Raw genomic sequence first — 18,553 nt, 5'->3', positions numbered from 1 at the left:
GAGAGAGGTTATGTCAAGTGAATAGGAGCAGCTAGGGGCTAAATTAAAAACATAGAACCAAAAAGGTTAATAAATTCTGGGTTACAACATGCGCTAAGAGCAAATTGGCATAGGGACAACAAGACTAAAGAGGTAAACGCATGACTTGAACATTGATGTGGGGAAAACAGGTTCGGTTTCATGGGACATTGGCACCAGTATTGGGGAAGGAGGGAAATGTTCCAACAAAACGGGCTCCATTTGAATTATTGTAGAACCAGAGTCTTACTGAATTGCATAACTAGGTCTGCAGTTGGGGATATAAATTAAATAGAGTGTGGAGGTTACTAAATTTTCCAGACCAAGTAATAAGTCAGAGAGTATGGAAAGGATCAGGAATCTAACTTCTGGTACAACAGATAAGAGAATAACTATGAGGGGGTGGTGGGCAGGAGGTAGGGGAGGGTCAGTCAATGCAGGACTGAGAATGTTGTACTTAAATGCATGCAGTATACGAAACTTGATAAATAAGTTTGCATCACAGATTGAAATTGACAGGTACAATGCTGTAGGTATCACATAGACATGGCTGCATGGGGATTGGGCTTGGGAATTAAATATCTAACATAATATCGAAAAGATGGACAAAGAGGACAGCCTTGCCTTGTTAGTTAGAAATGACATTCATTTGGTAGGAAGAAATGATAAAGATTCAGAATGCATAGGATCTGTGTGGGAACAGTTGAAGAATGGCAAAGGAAAAAAATACTTTGATGGGAGTTGTGTACAGAACCTCCTAGCAGTATTCAGGATGTGGGAAAGAAAATAAATTTGGAGATGGTAAAGGGATGTAAGAAAGGCACTTTGACAATAATCATGGCTGATTTCAATATGCAAGTAGACTGGGAAAATCAGGTTGGTCGAGGATAGAATCGAGTCATAGAAATATACAGCACAGAAACAGACCCTGCGGGCCAACTTGTTCATGCTGTCCAGTTATCCTAGCCTAAGCTAGTACCATTTGCCAACATCTGGCCCATATCCGTCTCAGCCTTTCTATTCATATACCCATCCAGATGCCTTTTAAATATTGCAATTGTACTGGCCCCCACCACATCCTCTGGCAGACCATTCCACTCACGCACCACCTCTGCATGAAAAAGGTACTCCTTAGGTCCCTTTTATATCTTGCCCCTCTCACTCTAAACCTATGCCCTCTAGTTCTGGACTCCCCCACCGCAGGGAAAAATCTTTGTCTATTTATCCTATCCATGCCCCTCATGATTTTATAAACCTCTACGAGGTCACCCCTCAGCCTTCGATGCTCCACGGAAAACAGCCCCAGCCTATTCAGCCTCTTCCTATAGCTCAAATCCTCAAACCCTGGCAACATGCTTGTAACTCTTTTCTGAACCCTTTCAAGTTTCACAACATTCTTTGGATAAGAAGGAGACCAGAATTGCACACAATATTTCAACAATGGCCTAACCAACGTCCTGTACAGCCGCAACATGACCTCCCAACTCCTATACTCAATGTTCTGACCAGTAAAGGAAAGCATACTAAATGCCTTCTTCATTATTCTATCTACCTGCGACTCTACTTTCAAGGAGCTATGAACCTGCACTGCAAGGTCTCTTTTTTCAGCAACACTCTCTAAGACCTTACCATTAAGTGTAGAAGTCCTGCTAAAATTTGCTTTCCCAAAATGCTGCACCTCAACATCTACTCTCTCCAGGCCATTCAGTTTATGTATGTTTCAATTGGATCCCCCTCATCCTTCTAAACTCCCTCGAGTGTAGACCCAGAGTCCTCAAATGTTCCTCATAAGTTAGGCTTTCTCTTCCTGGGACCATTCCTTTGAACCTCCTCTGTTACATACTCCAAGGCCAGTGCATCCTCCCGTGAGATATGGGGCTCAAAACTGCACACAGCACTCCAAATGTGGACTCCTCTAAGTGATAGAGACAGCTTAATTCAGGGGGTGAAGTTTGGTACCAAGACCACAGAAATGGCCCTGCATGGGTAAGAAGCATGATCGATGCGAGCTCAGGTCCTGTGAAGTGCAAAGTTCGGATGGGTGAGGTAGTCCTGAACAAGCACATGGACCACATAAAAATTGATAATGGCAAACAGGGCAAGAACAAAATGTACATGACCTCTCCAAACAGCTGGAAATGCTGTCAGAACTCATGGGGACTTTAACGATCTAGATGCAGGAACTGAGGGCATTCTGGCTAAGTTTGCAGATGATACAAAGTTAGGTAGAGGGACAGGTAACATTGAAAAGAGGCTGCAGAAAGATTAGGACAAGTTAGGAGAGTGGGCAAAGAAGTGGCAGATGGAATACAAAGTGGTAAAGTGTGAGGTTATGAACCTTGGTACAAAGATTAGAGGCATAGACTATTTTTTGGATGGGGAAAGGCCTCAGAAATCTGAAGAACAAAGGGACTTGAAAGTCATAGTTCAGGGTTCTCTTAAGATTAACATGCAGGTTCAGTTGTGGTTTGGAAGATAAACACAATGTTCATATTCATTTCAAGAGGGCTTGATTACAAGAGCAGAGATGCACTACTGAGGCTCTATGAGGTTCTGGTCAGACCACATTTGGAATATTTTGAGCAATTTTGGGCTCCATACCTAAGGATGGATGTGCTGACATTGAAGGGGTCCTGGGCAGGTTTACAGGAATAGTCCTGAGGTTGAAGGGCCTGTTATATGAGGAACGTATGAGGATTGTGTGTCTGTATTCAATACAGTTTAGAAGGATGATGGGGTATCTGATTGAAATTTACAGAATACCGAGAGGCTTCTATTGATTGCATGTGGAGCAGATGTTTCTACGAAGAAGAGATATTAAGACTAGAGGGCACATTCTCTGAGTGAAGAGATGATCCTTTAGAACTCAGATGAGGAGGAATTTCCTTAGCCAGAAGGTGGTTAACTTGCAGAACTCATTCATGTTCATTTCTGGTCTCCCTGTTGTGAAACTTAAAACAGTTCAGAACAGATTGACAATGATGTTGCCAAGGTTGGAGGGTTTGAGCTATAGGGAGAGACTGAACAGACAAGGGCTATTTTCCCTGATGCATTGAAGGCTGAGGGGTGACCTTATAAAGGCTTATAAAATTATGAGGGGCATGGATAGGGTTAATAGCCAAGGTCTTTTCCCAGGGTAGGGGGATCTAAAACTTGAGGGCATAGGTTTAAGGTGAGATGGTAAAAATTTAAAAAGGACCTAAGGGGTGGTACATGAATTGAATGAGCTGCCAGAGGAAGTGGTGGAGGCTGGTATAAATACAACATTTCAAAAACATCTGGATGGGTACATGAATAGGAACGGTTTAGAGGGATATGGGTCAAATGCTGGTAAATCAGGCTAGATTAATTTAGGATGTCTGGTTGGCATGCACAAATTAAACTGAAGGATCTGTTTCCATGTTGTACAGCTCTATGATTCTACGCAGCGGACTGTGGTAACTAAGTCACTGAGGGCATTTAATACAGAGTGAGATAAGTTCTTGATTGGTTAGGGGATCAAAGCTTATGAGGAGAACGCAGGAGAATGGGGTTGAGAAACCAATCAGGCATCATCGAATGGTGAAGCAAACTCAATGTCCTAATTGTGCTTTTATATCTTAAGGTCTTATGATGCATATTTTCTGCGGAAGGCAGCAGGCATATAATAGCTGACAAAAATAAGAAATTGGAGAGGCACTGTACAACCTGTATGCTTTACCATCTGTAGAATGGACGAAGTTGGCCAAATTGAACGACATCTTTGATTCCAGTTACTGGTGGGGATTGAAATAACTAAAATGTAGTGGGAGAGAGAAGAAGAAAACCACATTGGTGGCATGGATGATATTGCATTGTTCTTGAATTTTCACGGTTCTTTAAATCTTATTGATTTGTCTCTACATCTGTTTTACTGAGTCTCTCTTTAGCCTTGAGTGCAGTTGTGCCTTCTTACTGCCTAACTTCAACTTCATGTACTAAGAATTGATGCCTGTTGACATTGTTGTCCCATTAGCCGAGAGCATCCTTACTTCCTTCCTGGTCTCTGTGTCCAAATGTGTTAGGGTTGATGAGGTAGTCAGCAATATCTGGGGCAGGGAGGTGTACAGCAAACAGGGAATTATACAGAAAATGGGCAACTAATATATTTGGGTGGCCAGGGATTAGGGATCCTATCAGTCTGTGCACAGATCTATGTGCAACGTTGTTTCCTTTTAAATGTTGTCATGTCCTTGGATCCTGCAGTCTCCTCCCTCACAGATCAAGGTATTAACAATGCCTACTCTGGTGCCATCACAGTCATTTCCATTCCCATTGGATACCTTTGATTTCCAGCACAATGGACGATAACTATCAGTGCTTTTTGGTTAGAGGCCTCCAGCTTTTATCCCAATCTGTTGGTGAGACTTTGAATATTCATACTCCCTTCCTGATAGCCTTGCCAGTGAATCCCAAAGACTGCATAACTCCCCAGGTCCCAAGCCAATCTGCTTTCATAAGCCACTCACCAGACCACAGAGACACAAATCACCCCCCGACCCTCGACTGAGACTACCCTGAAGAGTTACCTCATCATGGGGGCCATTGCCCTGGACTGGCATCAAAGTCTGCTCTTGACTTAGTGCTAGAACCCTCAACTGATGGGTGCCTCCATCGGCTTCAGTAGAGACAACTCACTAAGACATTGTGACATAACTGCACATGCAGTGCCTGCTGCATAAACTGCTGGCAAGTGGTGCTGGTGTGCGATTGATGAAGCACACTGCCATTCGTAAAGATGTCTGCACTGTTGGTTGATGATTGCTGACCAGCAAGGAAAGCTGCCTGATTGGTTGACTGCCCTAATTGGCTTAGTATGGCAGGGCAAGGCATGGATGAAATGAGCAGGCGGGTAGGCACTTAGCAAGCAAGTGAGCAGTGAATTGCAGCCCACTTTAATCCATTAGCTGGGAGCCTGTCCTTCACAGCAACATCTTCTTGATACTTGATAGTGCACCCTCCAGTGCAGATCTGTGTTTGCCAGCCTGCAAGTGGATTGGAGAGGTGCAATGATGCTGATGAATGGTTGGCAAATGTCAAATTCGGGAGGCAAAGGCCTAGTGGTATTATCAATGGACTGTTAATCAAGAGACCTCTGTAATTCTGGGGACCTGGGCTCAAATCTTGCCATGAAAGAATTTGAATTCAAATAAAAGAAAATCTGGACTTAAGAGTCTAATCATGACCATGAAACCATTGTTGATTGTTGGAAAAACCCATCTGATTCATTAATAATGGATGGATAATAAATGGATAATAATGGATGGATAATAAATACTGGCCTGACAAGCGATGTCCTCATCCTGTGAATATTTTTTTTCAAAAACGCTAATGCTTATGATGTATGTGCTGTTGGCACCATGGATCGTGCACTTTCTGATATTTACTAATACTAAGTGGGGATGGACAGCTATACTCAGTCTTGGTAGGAGATGCTTGTTCTTTAGCAACAAGAAAGGGTGATTTCATTTAAGTGTAAGATAATATGTTAGATTGGGGAAAGACTAGATGTGTTTCTCCTATGAGGTAGTAGCAAGGTTTAAACTACATGTTTTCAGATTGCAGAGTCTAATTGCAGACTGTAAACAAACAACATACTAGACAACTCACTAGCCTCTTTTACAGACTGTCCTATATATCTCAGTGGGCAGAGGCTTTGCTTAAGCCATTTCAAACCAACTGTCTTATGCACCTCAACAGTTTAATCACAAAGACAGATGCCAGAAACGACGACTGCATTCCTGGAATTTGGAAAATAAGCAGATGATTGCTTAAATTACAAGATTTTAAAGAGAATGATAGTTTCTTTACTTCCTTTTCTTTACATTTTTTTAAAGAGAATGAAAGTATTTCCCAATTTCACTCCGGAAAGGCCTGGCTCGAACTTGTTGGCTATTTCCATTACTTGATTTCTCTGTTTCTGCTGGCTGGGGGATCAAATAATGGGAAATAGCCAACATATTCAAGCCAGGCCTTTCCAGAGTGAGACTGGGAAATACTTTTACATGCAAAAGGTCGAGAAATTTTAGAACATCCTGTACAGATGGCAATGGATAGTGCCATTTTAAATCTGAGTTTCAGAAATTTTTGCTCATCTTCCATTAAGGTTATGAGGCAGAGTGATTGTTATAGAGTTTGGTCACAGACCAGCCATGGTCTCAATGAATAGCAACACAGTTGAATGGCCTTCTTCGGTTCCTATGTTTGTGAAAATATTTCTCATCGAGGAGAGTAGAAGCTTCGAAGAAAAAAGGAAAGAAGTTGTAATAAAGAATACCCTTTTCCTTTTCCAAAATCAGCACAGTCCTTTGGATCAATTTCCTGATTCCAGTCATCTATCTCTCAATATTTGTTAAAAATATTAAATTTGATTTGAAATGTGTTCATCACATCTCCTTTTCCATCTATAATCAAGCAATATGTTGTCAAACAGCATATCTGGCAATGTCCATGTCAACACGTTTGAGGGGAAAGCCTTTATTCACACTGTCTTACTTAAACAATAAATGTATTTTCATAGTAACTGTATTAACATAAATCACATAACTATAAAATGAGAGACCCACTATAATTTCCAAATGCAATACTCAAAATACTTTCAATTTTCATTTTCTTAAAGAAACAACTATTGCACTGAATTAGGTACTGTACTCAATAAGTAAAATGGAATTTGCAACACATTTTGCAAGATTTAATTCCATCAGTTGTGCCATTGCTTTAAGGGCAGTAGTTTGATTATTTTTATGTTGTTCACTGATCTATGAAAAATACGGATTAGACAATTCAAGGGATTATGAATTAATCCTCATGCATGAATAAAACAAAATGATTCATTGTTTTCTGATTATGACATGTAATATCATTCAATACAGTTGTACGGTTATCTAAAACATTTCTGTATTCCTGCAGATCAAGCTTGTACATCCCAAAGGAACTAAAAGGATTTTCATCTCATTGCTAGAACAGTGCACTGTTGACAAGATTCCATGACAGTTTTTGATCTAATGTGGTTCCTTGTAAAAGGTTTACCCTTGGCTTCTCAGTATATCTTAAAACAGGGCTAAATCAAAGTAGTAGAACCATTTATTTTATTACGTTATGTTTTTTCACAATATTGCAAGCCAATAAACATTAGGTATTAAATAATCTTCTAACTAGAGAGGCTTTCAATAAAATTAAAGCTATTATTGCCAGCTCATACAAATGATCATTTGGACTTCAGGCAATTCAATATGGTCATCTGTTATACAGGCACTCAATACAATGAAGATTAGGTGACCAAATTAATTTCACTTGTTTTACACTGACACCTAAAAGCAACATTACACTCACAACTCACCTCAAACTCTGTCACCCCACTACCACAACTCATCCCACACCTCTTCATTCCACAAATACATGTGTGTATGGCCATTTTCAATTTCTATTACAACTATTTTCTACCAGTTGCTACAATGACTACTCATTAGCTTTCCTAGTAGTTTTGTTTTTCTAGTGATGATTGTTGTGTTTATTTCCTCTTTCACTTTTGTTCCTTGATACATTTTTGTAAGGTTATTAATGTCTCCTACTGTGAAGACTGATGCAAAGTATTTAATCAATTCATCTGTCATTTCCTCTTCCGTCATTAATTCACTAGCTTTAATCTCTAAGAGGTCTACGTTTACTTTCACATGTCTCTTCCTTTTTATATTTTTAAATACGTTCTTGCTGTCCATTTCTATATAATTAAATAGCTTACCCTTATTAGTACATTTTCTCCCTCTATTATTTTTCTGGTCACCTTTTGTTGTTTTAAAACTTTCCACGCTTAAAACTAATCTTTGCCACACATTATATATGTGTATATATAATACTTAAAATCAATTTAAAAATATATGATCTTTAACTTCATTTTTTAACCATGTTTGGCTTCACCCCTTCCTAAAATCCTGCTTTCTACCTGGTGTACATCTTTACTGTGAGTCTAATTTTTTGAAATATTTACTATTGTTCCTCAATCATCTTTTCTGTTAAATCCTTTCCCAGCTGACTCCAAGCAATACTTCCCTAATTCCTTTGCGGTTACCCTTATTTATTACAATTATGACCCACTTTTATCACTCTCAAACTAAATGCTAAATTCTACCAATGTTTAGGTCACTATTTTCTGGGGCATCATTAACTCAGATCGTTAAACAAACTTGCCTCATTGCACATTACCAGATCCAAATTATCCTTATCCCTGGTTGGCCTACAGTATATATTTCTTGGAAACTGTCCTGAATATAATCAATCAATTCTTCCTCATGTCGACCTCTGCCAGTTTTATTTTCCAAATCTACATGAAGATTAAAGTCATTCATGATTAATGTATTGCCCTCGTAAATGCCTATTTATACACTACTAGACAACCTGTAGACTACTCGCTCTAACATCCAAGTATATTGAGACTGTCACAACTGAGTTGAGATGGCCACATGACCATAATTCCCATCACTCGCACACTGAATGAAATCTTCAACACAGAGATAGACCCTTTGGTGTACTCTCATATGATTAAAGGAGAATTACAAGGCCACTCTGAAGACTTCAGCTGGGAGTTTTGGGATCAACTAGCAATATCACATCCAGGATTGTTGGACCTGGCAAGACCAAGTGAAATATGGTGTTGCCTCCTCTGAAAGAAAGCACATTAGAGGCAGAGAGAAAATGTAAAGGGAGGTAATCACGGACCACTAATTTGTGGTCAAACATCTGTGGAATATTCTCCTGTTTGCAGCTGAACCTTCAGGGTGTTGGTTTGTCTTAAAACTGGAACTCTAGCAAATGCCCCAGGCTCAGGGCATGTTCGGCTTTGCCTCAAAGGACAAACAGAACAGGAACTAATGTTAGAATAGTTGATTATGCTATCAAATTAGCATTCAAAAGCATTATTTTACAAGTGTGTTCCATATTCATGTGCAACATTCCACGAAATTACATAAATATTTACTTGCAAAACAATCCATGTTATGAAAATACAAACCTTTAACAGTAAAAAGAGCACAAATGTCACATTTTCAGAAAAGACAAATGATCTTTAGCATTGAGTGCAGTTATATTTGTGCATGGAACTGATTTTGATTTGCACTTGGTGAAAATGTCCTCCATTAAATGTGTTCATTTCAACAGTGATCAACTTTTACAGTGGTGCTAGCATGAAGATATTTATTGCTTGCTACTCTTTTCTCAAATTGATACCTTATAATCATTAAAATTAAAACTCTTAGCTGCTGCTTCAGTTCTAATTAGCTTGTAGTAATTAAATCAGAAGAATTCTGGAAGGCATGCTTCCTGTTCAACGGTATGTACAGATTTGTATTATTTTTCTGGCTTGCAGCTAATTCAAGGTAATTGTGGTACAACTTGTTCAGAATATCAGCAATGAACAAACCTGCCTGCGCAGAATATGGACAATTGTTCGGTGCCCAGTCTCATAATCAGGACAATTAAAATTGATTGTGCCTTGGTGCCTGTATTTTAATTCATATCATTTTGCAATTTACATGAGAAGCCTGCAGAGTTGTAAATTCATCTCCTCTGTGAAGCAGTGTGTGAAACCTATAATTTTTTTGATGTATAAATAGCTTCTAGTTATAGGATCCATAGCATTTAAATGCATTTAAATTGCTCTATTCCCAGAATCTTGCCCTAAGGTTCCATGTTCAGACTAGTTGAAATTGTAAACTTATTACTTGGTGTTCATAATCATTTAAGATAATTCAGTGGATATTTAAAATTTGTTTCTCGCATTCTGGATTCCAGTTTTAAACTTCAGTGTAAAGGTGTAGCAAGTGTCCAAGCTCATTCTGAGCATAATAATGTGCCAAAGTTACAAATAAAGGATGTCAAGATTTGGATACAAATCTCAGAGGTTTCACATTGAACTATTGGTTGCTTCTCTATAAAATTTATTGTTACATTATTCTCAGTCACCAGTACTGCACATACCCAATACTTACACAGAAAAAAGATTTTGTGATGAAATCCAAATAAAAACATGCTTCATGTTGTAAATTGTAATAAATTGAAAATGAATAGTCTTGGTTCTTTATACCATATGGTGTGATCAATTACACTCTGAATTTCTACAACATTCTTCTATCCCTGATATAATTTCAGCATCCTTGGGATTTTTTTTTTTATTTTCCAAAAGACAAAGTTCAACTGTCTGACTGTTATATTGTTATGAAGAGATGTCATCCAAATATTAATTTCTGATAGATTAGGTAGACCGATCAAAATATATCTTGACACTTTAAAAACATTTGTGAAGGAAGAAGTATTGGGTGCAACTGCAAGAATGTTATATCTGCAAGGAGCTAGATTGAGAAATACTTCAAAAAGCATGATTTCACACAGGCAATGGACAGTTCTTAAAGAACTTTACATGGCTTATATCAACTAAGCATTCCTTCAATGTGGACAAAAAACTCAAAGGAAATCATTCAACAGTAATTTACAAATGAAGGATCATTTTAAGACTAACATGGTCAGAAACTGTATTATATTTGAAATGTAAGAATCTTATACAATATGCCATGGAGGAACAATGTGGAAGAGAAGAACATAATATTAATTAATTGAGCAAAATTAAACTGTGAAAGTTTTTACAGGAAATATCTGGCTAAAATTAATGTAGGTCCATTAAAAGTAGGATCACAGAAAGTTATAATAACCAGTAAAGAAATAGTGAAGAAGCTAATTGAGTAAATGAGTATTTTCTATCAGCTTTCAATGAGGAAGATACAAGAAATCCCCAGGACTTAGAGATCCATGTGACTAGGGAGACAGAGGCAATATAAGTAAGAAGGTTGTAAATTAATGTTGCTAAACGTTGCTAAGTCCCTAGGGCCTGATAGTATGTGTCACAGAATGATATTCAATTCAAAAATCCATGCTGACTATGCCCAATCAGATTACATTTTATCCAAGTTTTCATTTAATATGGTCTTTATGCCAGATTGTAGTGTTTTATTACCATTGATGTAACATAGATGGGTCTGTAGTCCCATCAGGAGGTGGCTTTTGAGAAAGTCACTGCACTGGTGATCAGCTTCCAAAATCCATACATTCTGGGATGATTCATGAAGATTGGAAGGTAGCAATAGTAACCCACTATTTAATACAGGAGCAAGAAGGAAAAAAAGGACTACAGACGCATCAATACATTACACCAATAGCAGAAAAACACTATAATTTATCATAAAGAACGTGATAAATGGATGCTGTGATGATACTATGGTTTTAAGAGATTTATTTTGTCCTTTTTTTATGATGAAAGGTTGAGACAGACGTGTTGAGTGGTCTGCTCAAAGTCAATAAAGTAAATAACTTGTGAGGCCTCATTCTTTTTAAGTTGGAACAATCAAAGCAGGCTGAATATATGGAGTTAGCTCCCACAGAGCCAGGATCTTTCGTTTTAGCTTTCTGCAGTTGCTGTGTCCTTGAAGCTAGATGCCAAAGCTCTTTTCTGTTACAGCTAAAAGTTGGTGCAACAATGTGTTTATGGAATGTTGCTATATTGGAACAGTTCGTTAGTAGTAGCTAGTATGCAAATTTATTATTTTATTAAGTATTTTGATAGGGATACAGTTAAGGCAGTTCTTTTCTTTTTATTTTATCTGTGTTTTAACTGTAGTGTAAAATTCAAGTGTGCTTTGCTTAAAGTTGAATAGTTTGACCAATCGAATTATATCTGGAATGCAATGCCTTACACTTACCTTTAAAATAAAAAAAATGTTAGGGTCTCAGCTATCTTCTTAATTTATTTTGAAGGGATTTGGTCTGGTCTATAACAACACTTGGGTAAAGTGTTCTGATCAGGCATAGTTAGCATGCATATTTGAATCAATAATCATGTTTGACAAACTTGGAGTTTTGTTTTTAAATTATAAGAGCATAAGAAATAGGAACAGTAATAGGATATTCATCCCCTTAAACCTGCTCCACCATTCAATGAGATCATGGCTGATCTGACCAATGTCCCTCAAATCCACCTTTCTGTGATTTTCCTGTAATACTTGATTCTTCCACTGATCAAGAATCCATCTCAGCCATAAATATACACGAGAACTCTACCCGCACAGCTCTACATGGCAAGGAGTTCCAAAGACTCAATCCTCACAACAAATTTCTGTCTCAATTGGTATCCCTTTATTCTAAAACTATGCCCTCTGGTCCTAGTCTCTCCCATGAGGGGAAATATTCTCTCAGCATTTACTGTGAAAAACCTTAAGAATCCTGTATGTTTCATTGAGATACCCTCTCATTTTTCTAAACTCCAGTGGGTAAGCCCCAACTGATTTAACCTCTGCTCACAAAATAATTCCTCTGTATTAGGAAACATTCCAGTGTTTGTCAACCTTAAATAACCACTTATGCCCACTTGCAGTTCTCTGCCAATCACTGAGCCAATATATGGTTCCAACGCCATGAGCTCTTGTCTTAGGACTTCACTTTTGTGAGGTGCCTTCTAGGAATCCAAATCCAACACATCCACTAGTTTCCCTTTATCCAGTCTGATTGAGATTTCCTCAATCAGACATGATTTCCTTTCCATGAAGCCAGCTGACTCTGCTGGATTAGATTATGATTTTCAAAATGTGCACCTGTAATTTCCTTCAAAATTGATTCTAAACACTTTTCTCCAACAGTCAGCTAGAATGACACACTTTTTGCTTCACTTACTTCTTGAATAGCAGTGTCACATTTGTATTTTCCAAATCTCTGATACTTCTCCAATATCCAAGGATTTTTGAAAAATTACAATAAATCCATCCACTATCTCAATAGTTACTTCTTTTAGGATCCTTGGATGCACGCTATCAGGGCCAGGGGCACTTACCTGCATTTAACCTGGTCAAATATTGCTTTCCCACAATACTAATTATCCTCCCATGTATTCTTCAGTATGAATGGGACTGAGTCAAAATAACAGTTTAATTCCTCTTGGCAAAAGTCAGGACTGCAGATGCCGGAAACCAGAGTTTAGATCAGAGTGGTGCTGGAAAAACACAGCAGGTCAGGCAGCATCCGAGGAGCAGGAAAATAGACATTTCGAGCAAAAGCCCTTCATCAGGAATAGAAGCAGTGAGCCTCCAGCGTGGATAGATAAATGGGGGTGGGATGGGGTGAAGGTAGCAAAGCGTACAATAGGTGAATGGGCATGGGGATGCAGGTGATAGGTCTGAGGAGAGGGTGGAGCAGATAGGTGGGAAGGGAGATTGGCAGGTAGGACATGTCATGAAGACAGTGCTGAGCTGGAAGGTTGGAACTGGGGTAAGGTGGGGAGAGGGGAAATGAGGAAACTGGTGAAATCCACATTGGTGCCCTGGGGTTGAAGTGTTCTGAGGCGGAAGATGAGGCATTCTTCCTCCAGGTGTCGGGTGGTGAGGGAGCAGTGGTGGAGGAGGCCCAAGACCTGCATGTCCTCGGCAGAGTGGGAGGGGGAATTGAAATGTTGGATCACGGGGTGGTGGGGTTGATTGGTGCGGGTGCCCCAGACATGTTCCCTGAAGCACTCTGCGAGGAGGCGTCCAGTCTCTCCAATGTAGAGGAGACCATATCAGGAGCAACAGATACAATAAATGACATTAGTGGGTGTGCAGGTGAACCTTTGATGAATGTGGAAGGCTCCTTTGGGACCTTGGATGGTGGTGAGGGAGGAGGTGTGGGTGCAGGTTTTGCAATTCCTGCGATGGTAGGAGAGGGTGCCAGGACGGGAGGGTAGGTTGTTGGGGGGCATGGATCTGACCAGGTAGTCACAGAGGGAACGATCTTTGCGGAGGGGAAAGGGGCGAGGCGGAAATATATCTCTGGTGTTGGGGTCCGTTTGGAGGTGTCGGAAATGTCAACGGATGATTGGGTTAATGCGAAGGTTGGTAGGGTGGAAAGTGAGGACTGGGGGGTTCTGTCCTTGTTACGGTTGGAGGGGTGGGGTTTGAGGGCGGAGATGCAGAATGTGGATGAGATGTGTTGGAGGGCATCTTCAACCACGTGAGAAGGGAAATTGCGATCTCTGAAGAAGGAGGCCATCTGGTGTGTTCTGTGGTGGAACTGGTCCTCCTGGGAGCAGAAATGGTGGAGGAATTGGGAATACGGGATGGCTGTTTGCAGGAGGTAGGTTGGGAAGAGGTCTAATCCAGGTAGGTATGGGAGTTGGTGGGCTAATGGAGATGGAGAGGTCCAGGAAGGGGAGGGAGGTGTCAGAGATGGTCCAAGTAAATTTAAGGTCAGGGTGGAATGTGTTGGTGAAGTTGGTGAATTGCTCAACCTCCTCGCGGGAGCACGAGGTGGCGCCAATGCAGTCACCAATGTAGCGGAGGAAGAGGTGGGGAATGGTNNNGCTGGGGCCCATATGGGTGCCCATGGCTACCCCTTTGGTCTGGAGGATTCGAAGGAGAAATTGTTGAGAGTGAGAACCATTTCAGCCAAACGAATGAGAGTGTCGGTGGAAGAATACTGTTGGGGATGTCGGGAGAGGAAGAAACGGAGGGCTTGGAGGCCCTGGTCATGGTGGATGGAGGTGTAGAGGGATTGGATGTCCATGGTGAAGATGAGGCATTGGGGGTCAGGAAAACAGAAGTCTTGGAGGAGGTGGATGGCATGGGTGGTGTCTCAATCGTATGTGGGGAGTCCCTGGACTAGGGTGGATAGGATAGTATCAAGGTCGGTGGAGATGGGTTTGGTGCGGTAGGAGCATGCTGAGACAATGGGTCGGTCACGGTGGTCAGGCTTGTGGATCTTGGGAAGGAGGTAGAATCTGGCGGTGCGGGGTTCCCGGACTACGAGGTTGGAAGCTGTGGGTGGGAGATCTCTTGAGGTGATGATGTTCTGTATGGTCTGGGAGATGATGGTGCGGTGATGGGGACTGGGGTCATGGTCGAGGGGGTGGTAGGAAGAGGCGCCTACAGCCATACCAGTCTGAAAATGCCCAATATCATCTGATCTTTGAAGCTAAGCAGACTCAGGCCTGGTTAGTACTTGGATGGGAGACCCCCTGGGAATACTAGTTGCAGCAGGCTTCAAAACAAACCATCATCTCCCAGACCATACAGAACCTCATCACCTCAGGAGATCTCCCACCCACAGCTTCCAACCTTGTAGTTCGTGAACCCTGTACCGCCCGATTCTACCTCCTTCCTAAGATCCAGAAGCCTGACCACCCCAGCTGTCCCAGTGTTTCAGCATGCACCTGCCCCTCCAAACTCATCTCCTCAATACTGTCCTATTCCCCCGTCCAGGAACTCCCCACATATGTTTGAGACACCACCCATGCCCTCCACCTCCTCCAAGACTTCAGTTTCCCCGGCCCCCAATGCCTCATCTTCACCATGGGCATCCAATCCCTCTACTGAGAAATAAGAAAAGGATGATCACCTTATTGGGATTTTACTATAGACCCCTCGACAGTCAGCTGGAAATTGAGAAACAAATTTCTAAGGAGATCTCAGTTAACTGCAAGAATAATTGGGTGGTTATGGTAGGGAACTTTAACTTTCCAAACATAGATTCGGACTGCCATAGTGTTTAGAGCTTGAATAGAGAGGAAATTGTGAAGTGTGTACAAGAATATGTCCTGTTTCAGTATGTGGATGTACCTCCTACAGAAGGAGCAAACTTTGGCCTACTCTTGGGAAATAAGACAGGGCAGGTGACTGAAGTGCCAGTGGGGAGCTCTTTGGAGCCAATGACTACAATTCTATTAGTTTTAAAATTGTGATGGGAAAGGATAGACTGGATCTAAATGTTAAAGTTCTAAATTGGAGGAAGATTAATTTTGATGGTATTAGGCAAGAACTTTCAAAAGTTGATTGGGGGTGAATATTTGCAGGTAAAGGAAATGAGAAACCTTTGAAAATGAGATTGCAAGAGTCCAGAAATGTTATGTTCCTGTTGGGGTGAAGGGCAAAGCTGGTAGGTGTGGGGAATGTTGGATGACTAGAGAAATTGAGGTTTTGATCAAGAATAAGAAGGAAGCATATGTCAGGTGTAGACAGCAGGGATTGAGTGAATCCTTAGAAGAGCATAAAGGCAATACAAGTATACTCAAGAGGGAAATCTGGAGGGCAAAAAGGGGACATGAAATAGTTTTAGCAAATACAATTAAGAAGAATCCAAAGTGATTCTACATTAAGGACAAAAGAGTAACAAAGGAGAGAACATGGCACCTTGAGGATCAGCGAGATCATGTATGCGTGGAACCGCAGGGGATGGAGTAAATACTAAACAAGTGTTTTACAGCAGTATTTACTGTGGAGAAGGATATGGAAGCTAGAGAACTTGGGAAATAAATAGCGGCATCTTGAAAAATGCCAATGTTATAGAGGAAGATGTGCTGGATATCTTAAATATATAAAGATGGATAATCCCTGGGACTTGATCAGGTGTACCCTACAACTCTGTGGGAAGCTAGGGAAATAACTGCTGGGCCCTTGTTGAGATATTTGAGTCATCAATAGCCTCAGGTGATATGCCCAAAGACTTTAGATTGGCTAACGTGGTGCCACTATTTATGAAATGTGGTAAGGAAAAGCCAGGAAACTATAAAACGGTGAGCCTGACATCAATGGTGGAGAGATTATTGGGAGTAAACCAGAAGGATCCAATTTACATGTATTTGGAAAGGCAAAAATTCATTAGGTATAGTCAACATGGCTTTGTGAGTGGGAAATTGTGTTTCACTAACTGGATTGAGATTTTTGAAGAAGTAATAAAGAGGATTGATGAGGGCAGAGTGGTAGACTTGATCTATATGGACTTCAGCAAGGCATTTGACAAAGTTCCTCATGGTAGATGGGTTAGCAAGGATAGATCTCATGAAATAAAGGGAAAACTAGCCATTTAGATAAAGGTAGGAGACAGAGGATAGTGATGGAAGGTTGCTTTTCAGACTGGAGGCTATTGCCCAGCAGGGTGCCACAAGCAGTGGTGCTGGGTCCACTGATTTTCATCATTTGTAAAAATGATTTGGAAGTGAACATAGAATATATAGTTAGTAAGTTTGCAGATTACACCAAAATTGAAGGTGTAGTGAAGAGCAAAGAAGGTTACCTCAGAGAACAATGGGACTTTGATCAGATGGCTCAATGGGCTGAGGAGTGACAGAGTTTAATTTAGATAAATCTGAGATATTGCATGGATGTGCCTTCAGTTATAAGGGAGTAAGCTCAGCAATTTCTGCAATAAATTCTCTGCTGTCTCTATCATCTCCCTTTCTTCAAGATGTTTCTTTATGCCCCCAACTTTGATAAAATCATCTGTCTTCAATGTGATGCCTCTGTTAAGAGGAGATGGCAGTGGTGTTGTGATACTTGCACTCGATAAACAATCCAGAGACCCAAGCTAACATTCTAGCAATAGGAGTTCAAATCTCACCATGACAAATTAAAGAAGTTTGAATTCAATAAACTCTGGAATTTAAAAACTGGCCTAATGGCCACCAAATTGCAATAAAATGGCCAAATAGCAATTGTCACAAAACAAATCCCGCTCACTAATACCCTTTAAGGAAGAAATCTACCATTCTTACTTGATCTTGTTTACATTGAACTCTGGACCGACAATAATATTTGTGATTCTGAATTCTGAAATGGCCTGCCAAGCTAATCAATTCAAGAATACTTAATGTTGAGCATTAAATGTTGGTCTTGCCAGCTGCAACACCCCATTTAATAGCCAGTGATGCTTTACACTAGTAAAGGTGTCAAATAAGTACAAGTTTGATGTTATTTCAGTGAAAGGGACGGCAAGCCATTGGCTTGAACCAATTTATGTGGTGAACGTAATTCCACTAATTTATTAAATAGAGAATACAAAACTTTAGATTTGAACTGCTGACTGGCGTGAAGCAGAATTTGGAAATGATATTATTCCCATACATCTGCTGTCCTCACCAATTATAGGTGAATGAGGGTGCAGGTTTCAGAGGTGATGTCAAGAATGCCTTAGCAAGTTATTGCTTCATGTGAATGTTACACAAGGAAGCCATTGTGCAGCAGTGGAGAGATGAAAAGATGGAGGATAGGATGCTGATTAAGCAGACTGATTTGCCATGGTTGCTATTGAACTTCTCATAGTCTTTTTTTTTATTTAAAGTGTCTTACTCTGGCAACCAGAACTAATATACGAGCCAGTCAAAGAAACTTACTAGATGGCAGCTCACGTCCTTTCAAATATCTTCAGAAAAAATACCTTTCAGACTGTCCTTGCTATGATTTCTGGGATAGAATTAGATTTAGCAAACAAGGCAATGGAGTTAGTGTAGAGAACATTTGGATCTTAAAAAAAAAGACAAAACTTTTAACAAGCACATTGATAGTTTCTACCAATGTTATTGGGCAAGTTGGATGTAATATCAATTTTAAATCAGTAGAAAGTTATATTCTATAAAATGGTACAGATTAATTCTGACCTTGGGGCCAATTGAATTTATTCTTGCCAGGGAGGATTATATTGGATTTAATACAAGTTATTGCAAATTTTTCATTGAGAA

The 18,553-nt window shown here is 40.3% G+C and overlaps 1 pseudogene; it reads left to right on the top strand.

Moving 5' to 3' along the window:
* Positions 1–14,964: 14,964 nt before the first annotated feature.
* LOC122551189 lies at positions 14,965–15,083 on the top strand (annotated as a pseudogene).
* Positions 15,084–18,553: the final 3,470 nt, after the last annotated feature.

The sequence above is a fragment of the Chiloscyllium plagiosum genome, chromosome 6 (assembly GCF_004010195.1).
Source record: "Chiloscyllium plagiosum isolate BGI_BamShark_2017 chromosome 6, ASM401019v2, whole genome shotgun sequence".
Classification (NCBI taxonomy): domain Eukaryota; kingdom Metazoa; phylum Chordata; class Chondrichthyes; order Orectolobiformes; family Hemiscylliidae; genus Chiloscyllium; species Chiloscyllium plagiosum.
The sequence above is the reverse complement of the archived record's forward strand: the minus strand, read 5'-3'. Positions and strand labels throughout refer to the sequence as shown.